Consider the following 8,936-nt stretch of genomic DNA (forward strand, 5'->3'; position numbering starts at 1 on the left):
CTCCAGGCCTAAGAGACAAGCCCTGGGGTCCACCTGAAGGGGGGAGCCCATATGATCGTGGAGAAATTGAACCACCTGTAGCCAAAAGGCCTGAACGTCCGGGCAGGACCACACCAAATGATAGAAAGAGCACGGGAGACATCCACAGTGCGGACACCCCGGTTCCAGGGAGGGTTTGTATTTGTGAATTCTGGCCGGGGTAAGATATGATTTGTGTATGATGTACAGTTGAGTCAGTCTGTCCGTTATCCTGGGGGAAACTAGCTTGACTCCATCTAAGATCTCCTCCCATGCCTCACTCTCAAGCGGACCCACATCTTCCTCCCACCGATATCTCGCTACCTCCGCAAGTCTGGCTACAGTTCGTCTCCTAAGATAGTCATAAAGGGTGGAAATTAATTTCTCGGGCTCTTCCCCAATTATTACACCCACTACTGACAGTTCCTGGGGATCCGGGAATCCCCCCACGAATTGAGCCCGAAGGGCATGGGATAGCTGAGCAAAATAAAAGGCCATGCACTGAGGGATCTCAAACTCACCCCGCAGCGCCTGGAAGCTACGTACCCCCAACGGGGTGACGACCTGATACAGGTACATCACCCCCCTGGAGGCCCACAGACCCGCACCCGGCAACCCCCTAAGCTCTTCCAACTGAGAATTAAACCACAGGGGGGTATGGGAGTGCACCCAATCCGCCCCCAACATCCTTTGCGCGATTTCCCATATCCGCCTATGTTGAAGCAGCAAAGGGGCATGTCTCCGCGCCCCCCTATCGGGCCCCCTCCCCCGAAACAGAACCTGAAGGGGGGAGTGGGTGCGACTATGAGGCATGCCACACAGCAGTGCTTGGTATCTGGAAGCGTCCGTTTTGTGTAGGTGAATGAAGTGAGAGAGCTGGGCAGCGATGTGATATGCGTGGAAGTCAGGGAGCGCAGCTCCCCCCATATTGGTAGGATTCTTAAGTATGTTCCATGCTAATTTATGCCTGCCAGAGCCCCAGATAAAGGAATTAAGGATAGTATCTATGGTTTTAAAACATTTGAGGGGGATAAGAGCGGGCGCCTGCCAGAATTTGTAGAGGAACTTGGGCAGAAGAATCATTTTGGTTAAGTTTATTCTTCCCATTACCCCGAGGGGAAGTCTGGCCCAGGACTGAGTTTTAGTTTTCAAATATAGAATCAGGGGTTCGATGTTTTGGATTATGTAGTCATAGGGTTCTCTGGTGATCTGGACTCCCAGATATTGGATGGAAGACACCCTGCACAATGGGAGTGAGGCCGCGTCACGCTCCGGTGGAGATCAATGGGGAGGATCAACGATTTCGCCCAATTAATAGGCCCGAGTGTTTACCAAATTCTGCAATGGTATTAAGGGTAGCTCTCAACGAGGGCCCCTCATCTTCCAGATAGAGGAGCATATCATCAGCGTACATGCTCACCGTCTCCGTGATGGGCCCCGCACGAAGGCCCCTGACAAGGGTATTAGACCTAAGGGATATAGCCACCGGTTCCACCGCTAGGGCATATAGAAGCGGGGATAGGGGGCATCCCTGTCTGGTCCCCCGTCCCAAGGGAAGAGGACCAGACAGGCAACCGTTTACCGCCACACGCGCCTCCGGGAAAAAATAAAGGATTTTGACCCATTTCAAAAAATTTGGCCCAAACCCAAACCGGCCAAGGCATTCCCACAAATACCCCCCCTCCACGGAGTCGAATGCCTTGGCCGCGTCTAATGCCACCACAACCCTAGTACCCCCATTGTCGTGGGAAGCCTGTAAGTTCATGTGAAGCCTGCGGATATTCATTGCCGTTTACCGGGCATGAAACCCGTTTGGTCAGGGTGGATAAGGGACAAGATATGGGGACATAACCGGGATGCTAAGATTTTTGCTAAAAATGTTATGTCCGCTTGTAGCAGTGATATCGGGCGATACGAGTCGGGTCGGTGTGGATCTTTACCTGGTTTGGGAATGACTATAATTGTCGCTTGTCGTAGGGTGTCTGGGAGGGATTCTGACTCAAAAAGGTAAGTATATAGATTTAGTAGCTCGGGGGCCAATACCTCAGAGTAAGCCGCATAAAAATCCAACGGCAAACCATCGTGCCCAGGCGCCTTGGACGCTGCCAAGGACGAGAGCGCCAGCTCAATTTCCTCCAGTGTGATCGGAGCCTCCAGATCTGCGATCTGGGCCACCGAAAGTTGGGGAAAAAGAACAGCCTGCAGAAAGTCCCGGGTCTCCTGAGGCGTGACCTCCACACGAGAGGCGTAGAGGTCGGCGTAGTAGGACCTGAACATCTCAGCAATGCTCTCTGGGTCAGAGACAATAGTTCCCCTCTCATCTAGCAGCGATACCACTACCGGCGGCCTCGCATTTTGGTGAGCGAGATACGCCAACAATTTACCCGCTCTCTCACCCTGCTCAAATATCCGTTGTCGCGTAAAAAAATGTTTTCTCCTAGCCTGTTCGAAGTGTAGTTGATCTAAAACACGAGTTTGGAGCCTGAGAGCTGAGGCGTTTTCCGCACTAGGGTGCAGTACAAACTCCCGGTTAACAACCTCCAAACGCTCTTCTGCCTGATTAAGTGTAAGTTTAGAGGAGCTTTTCAATCTGTTAATGCGCCTGATCAGAGTGGAACGTGCATGGATCTTAAATGCCTCCCAGACACTGCCACCAGTTGCCGTTCCCCTATTAGTCGCAAAGAAATGATTCCATTCTTCCGACAGGTCATCCTGTTCCCCCAGCGCCTTCAGCCAAAAGGGATTGAGGCGCCAGACCCAAGGTCCAGCCTGCTGGGCCAGCGTAAAGGTAGCCCAGCACGGAGAGTGATCCGATAGGAATCTCGCACAGAACCCCACGATAAGGAAGGAGAACGCAGGACGCCAAGATGTAATCTATGCAGGACATGGTAGAGTGCATGGCCGAGAAGCATGAGAACGCCTGAGTCGTGGGGTATCTGTGTCGCCATACATCAGTCAGTGAAAACTGCCTGAGGGTGCGCATAACCTAGATTCTGTCTGGGCCGGAGGCGCGGAACCACCCGGCAGTCTATCCATGTGCGGGTTAAGGGCAACATTAAAATCCCCAAGCCATATGGCAGGGATATTCAGGTGCTGAGCCATATATGAGAGTCCCTCAGACACAATAGTGGCAGAGTAGGGAGGTGGTATGTATATAGCCAGAAGTAGATAACGTCTGCCTTGTATAGTGCAGTGTAGAAAAACAAACCGGCCCTGGGGATCTGTTCGTAAGTCAATCAACTGAAAATGTAAGGTTTTCGCTATGAGCAAGGACACGCCCCGGGAATAGGAGGTGTGGGTCGCATGGTACGCCCAGCCAACCCATGGCCTCCTAAGCGCCAGCTGAAGCCGGCCCGTAACATGAGTTTCTACAAGCACTATAACATCAGCTCTGTAAGATTTAAGGCAAGTAAAAACGGCCGTACGTTTAAGCTTGTCCCTGATACCCCGGACGTTCCATGTCAAAAATTTAATCGGGGCCATAAGAGATTAGTGTTTAGTCCAGGTAGCAGTCGGGGCAGATCGAACCCCAGAATTGGGTCCACTCCACGCCCTCCCCCCCACCAACCACCAGCCCATCTGTAAATATAGGAATACATTGCACTGTACCATATATGCAGAAATCAACCAAAAAATAAACATAAACTCAAACCCCAAACACAATCCCCCTCCCCCCACCCAGCTCTCAGCCCCCCCAACTGGGTTGGAGCATACATCCCTAATTTGCCAAACTGTAGTCCGTACCCCCTGCATTGAAGGCGTCCAGCGCAACCTCCTCCCCTCGCCTGGATTATTCGATTCCGCAGGGGGACAGACTAGGCATATAACTATACACGGGGCGGTCACTCGCTGCATAAGGTTCGGGGAGCAGGCCGCCGGACAGGGCCGTAGAACAAGGGACACGGCCTCCACCCCCGGTATCTATGTAAAAAGAAAATATTAAAGAAGAAGGGGAAAAGAAACATTCCAAACAGAGCACGGTTATCAGCTATGTCCATACGGAGGTTAAAACAAGAGGGAAAGATGGGAGAAGGAAAAAGGGAACAAAAATAAGTAAAAGAATAGAGGGAAAGCCTGCATCTGACCGAGGTACAGTTATAGCACAAGGCCTGCTGGCCGTTGGGAGGCAAAGAGACACAGCACCGGGACCGCCAGGTTCACATAGACAGTCCCAGAGGAAAGGAAAGTGGGCAGACTTCAGGATATCCGATTGAACTGGGACAGTCTCAGTTTATACAATGCGACCTGGCACACAAGGTAAAACTGTATGTAACGGTGGGTAAAGCCAAACAGGTCCGCAGGCATCAGCAGGTCAGTGTACGAGAACAATTAGTGTAGCCCAGGTAACAGACGGTGAAGCCGTACTCCCAACGGCAGGGATACAGTCATGGGAAGAAAACCAGAAGCAGTGGCATAAGGTAGAACAGCTTACCACCACGAGACAGTATGTCAAATTATCCGCTAGGCCCGGCGATTCCTGTCAGCCTCCCTCCTCTCCAGCCACTCCACAGCCTGCGTCGGGTCATCAAAAAAGTGCGCTCGGTCTTCTCCCAGGACTCGAAGTCTTGCCGGGTACATCATCGCGTATTTGAGGTGGTGAGTACGTAGTCGCCTCTTGACCTCGGCGAAACGAGCACGTTGTTTCTGGACTTCTGCGGAAAAGTCCGGGAAAGCCATGGTATGACTTGCCTGGTAGGGGATGTTGCCCTTTTCTCTGCTCAGTCTCAGAACGGCGTCTCTGTCCCGGTAGTTGAGTAACTTGGCAATGAGTGTGCGAGGCGGTGCGCCTTCCAGCAGGCGCCTCGCGGGCATACGATGTGCTCTCTCCACTATAAAGGGTGGTAGAAAAGGCTTCACGTCTGTAAGTGTTAATCAGGAGGCTCTCAATAAAAGTAGGTGGATCGGAGCCCTCCGCGCCCTCTGGCAGGCCTATGAAACGAATGTTCGACCTGCGTGATCTATTTTCAAGATCATCTTGTTTTTGGGCAAGAAGATGGAGTTGGCGCCTCACCTCTTCATGGGAATGCTGAAGTGGGTGTAGCACATCTTCCGTCCGGCCGATCCTATCCTCCGTCTCTTTCACCCGGTCCTTAAGTTTAGACATATCCTGTCTAATGAGGGATATGTCGACTCTGATCTCCTCAATTTTGGTGGTAAGGGAGGACTGGCAGGCGGAGATAGCTTCCAGTACCTTGTCGGTGTCATTCGCCGCTGGTTGAGAAGTGGAGGACAAGGAGGCGCCATCTTGAGCAGAGTCCCTGTCTTGCCTGCGATATTTATCCAGAGAGGCCACCGCCGCGCCGTGTTTTTTCGTAGGTGACATGTCAGGATAGGAGACGGGGTCTCAATCCACCGATCCCCTTTAGTTTCAGGCTGCTACCGAAACACAGGATAGCTGTACAGGATAGACCGGGAGCGGAGCAGTCTTCACTTGCGACCTACTCCATCGCCGTCCAGGCCACGCCCCCCGCGAAACAGCATCTTTATTTAAGAGCAAATAAAGAAAAAATAATATAGATCATATAATTGCGACACTCATCATATTTTAATTGAATGTTATTAAAAATTACCTTTCCTTTTCAATCTGCAGTCAATGTAATTTTCGGAGAATACATTGCAATATGGCTACCTGGAGGTTTTCTGTACACAGAGTGTGTACTGACCACTCCCTAGAAACATAATTTCCTGCTGGTGTGATTGGCTCAGCAATTTTCCCAGAAGTCTGCATAAGATAAAAAAATGATTTCAGGCATCCCTTGCAACAAAAATGCCATTTTTTTTACAGATACTTTAAATTGGAACACGTCTAAAGGGATGCAGGCCCAGCAGATTTCCTCAATAGTGTTGTGCAGCTCCACGCCTGACAGTTAATTATGAAACCACTCCCACTAGACCTACTCAGAACAGAGGCACAGACAGATACACATGGATTTCTTACGAATAACAAAAGGTAGGTATCTGCAAAAAAAGTTTGTTATACTCCTTGTAATGTACATGGATCGCCCAGAGGGGAATGTTTTTTCTCAAAAAAGTGAAGTTACACTTTAAATGTTATACATACAAGTTTACATTTTAAGGGGCAGTATTTGTGGTTCTCACTTAAAGCGGAGCTCCACCCTCTTTTTTAAGTCCTCTGCATCCCCTTCTTCTCTGGCCCCTTAAACAAATTTGGCATATATTTTTTTTTTTTTTTTTAAACTCACGGTTTTATAGTTATTAGTTGTTTCAGCTTCCTGTTTCCGGCCGCGGCCTGAGCGCGTCTTCCCCCGTCTGCTATGCCTCCTGGGAAATGTTTTTATCAATCCCAGAAGGCAATAGGGGCTGCTGGGCCGTAGTATCGCGTTATTTCCAAACAGGAAATGACGCGATACAAGGCGGCGCCGGCCGGCGCCATTTTAACTAAGGGCAAGGTGGCCTTTGTTGCCAATGTTAATCCATCTATGGCAGCAGCGTCGTTCTCGTCGCCGCTGCTGCTACCGCCGCCGCCGCTGCTGCTACCGCCGCCGCCGCTGCTGCTACCGCCGCCGCCGCTGCTGCTACCGCCGCCGCCGCTGCTACCGCCGCCGCCGCTGCTGCTGCTACTACCGCCGCCGCTGCTGCTACCGCCTGTCTGGAAGATAAAGAAATAAGCAAGCTACTGCTCAGCGGTAAGAACATGGGCGCTGGCGGTGACATGGGCGTGTGCGGTGGGGAGGAACGTGTGGTGGTGGTGGTGGTGGGGGGGGGGGGGGGGGTTAAGTGCTGTGCGGTGGAACATGTGCTGTGTGGTGGGGGGAACGTGCGCTGTGTGGGGGGGACTTGCGCTGTGTGTGGGGGGGGGGACTTGCGCTGTGTGTGGGGGGAACGTGCGCTGTGTGTGGGGGGGAACGTGCGCTGTGTGTGGGGGGGAACGTGCGCTGTGTGTGGGGGGGAACGTGTGCTGTGTGTGGGGGGGGGGGGAAGTCGCGCTGTGTGTGGGGGGGGGGGGGAACGTGCGCTGTGTGGGGGGGGGGGACTTGCGCTGTGTGTGGGGGGAACGTGCGCTGTGTGTGGTGGGGAACGTGCGGCTGTGTGTGGGGGGGGGGGGAACGTGCGCTGTGTGTGGGGGGGGGGGGGGAACGTGCGCTGTGTGTGGGGGGGGGGAACGTGCGCTGTGTGTGTGGGGGGGGGGGGGGGGAACGTGCGCTGTGTGTGTGGGGGGGGGGGGGAACGTGCGCTGTGTGTGTGGGGGGGGGGGGGGAACGTGCGCTGTGTGTGTGGGGGGGGGGGGGGGGGAACGTGCGCTGTGTGGTGGTGGTGGTGGGGGGGAAACGTGCTGTGTGGTGGGGTGGTGGGGGGAAACGTGCGCTTGTGTGGTGGTGAGGGGGGAACGTGCGCTGTGTGGTGGTGAGGAGGGGGAACGGCGCTGTGTGTGTGAGGAGGGGAAACGTGCGCTGTGTGGTGGTGGGGGGGGAAACGTGCGCTGTGTGGTGGTGGTGGGGGGGAAACGTGCGCTGTGTGGTGTGGTGAGGAGGGGAAACGTGCGCTGTGTGGTGGTGGTGGGGGGAAACGTGCGCTGTGTGGTGGTGGTGGTGGGGGGAAACGTGCGCTGTGTGGTGGTGGTGAGGAGGGAACGTGCGCTGTGGTGGTGGTGAGGAGGGGAAACGTGCGCTGTGTGGTGGTGGGGGGGGAAACGTGCGCTGTGTGGTGGTGGTGGGGGGGGAAACGTGCGCTGTGTGGTGGTGGTGAGGAGGGGAAACGTGCGCTGTGTGGTGGTGGTGGGGGGAAACGTGCGCTGTGTGGTGGTGGTGGGGGGAAACGTGCGCTGTGTGGTGGTGGTGTGGGGGGAAACGTGCGCTGTGTGGTGGTGGTGGGGGGAACGTGCGCTGTGTGGTGGTGGTGGGGGGGAAACGTGCGCTGTGTGTGTGGTGGTGGGGGGGAAACGTGCGCTGGTGGTGGTGGTGGTGGGGGGGAAACGTGCGCTGTGTGGTGGTGGTGGGGGGGAAACGTGCGCTGTGTGGTGGTGGTGGGGGGAAACGTGCGCTGTGTGGTGGTGGTGGGGGGGAAACGTGCGCTGTGTGGGTGGTGGTGTGGGGGGAAACGTGCGCTGTGTGGTGGTGGTGGGGGGGAAACGTGCGCTGTGTGGTGGTGGTGGTGGGGGGAAACGTGCGCTGTGTGGTGGTGGTGGTGGGGGGAAACGTGCCGCTGGTGTGGTGGTGGTGGTGGGGGGGAACGTGCGCTGGTGGTGTGGTGGGGGGAAACGTGCGTGTGTGGTGGTGGTGGGGGGGAAACGTGCGCTGTGTGGTGGTGGTGGGGGGGAAACGTGCGCTGTGTGGTGGTGGTGGGGGGGAAACGTGCGCCTGTGTGGTGGTGGGTGGGGGGGAAACGTGCGCCTGTGTGGTGGTGGTGGGGGGGAAACGTGCGCTGCGTGGTGGTGGTGGGGGGAAACGTGCGCTGTGTGGTGGTGATCAGGGAACGTGCGCTGTGTGGTGGTGGTGGGGGGAAACGTGCGCCGCGTGGTGGTGGTGGGGGGGGAAACGTGCGCCGCGTGGTGGTGTGGTGGTGGGGGGGGAAACGTGCGCGGTGGTGGTGGTGTGGGGGAACGTGGCCTGTGGTGGTGGTGGGGGGGGAAACGTGCGCGCGTGGTGGTGGTGGGGGGAAACGTGCGCCGAGTGGTGGTGGTGGTGGGGGAGAAACGTGCGCTGTGTGGTGGGGGAAACGTGTGCTGTGTGGGGGGGGGAAACTGGCGGAGCCTCCATGGCGCTCTCCTCGAATCTCTGGATGGCTGCAGAAGGGACAAGGAGGTGGGCAGAACATCCCCATTCCCTGCTGCTCTGGAATGTGTGCAAAGATCGCTGAGACTGCAGACAAGCTTGTAAGGTAATTTTCTATTTATTTTTTCATTGTCAGGATTTCTAAGTACTCTCACCTCTCCACCCCCCCACCATACACTATACATA

This window comes from Lithobates pipiens, unplaced genomic scaffold (genome assembly GCF_037356315.1).
Source record: "Lithobates pipiens isolate NorthernLeopardFrog02 unplaced genomic scaffold, aLitPip1_a1.2 Scaffold_18, whole genome shotgun sequence".
NCBI classification, from domain to species: Eukaryota; Metazoa; Chordata; class Amphibia; order Anura; family Ranidae; genus Lithobates; species Lithobates pipiens.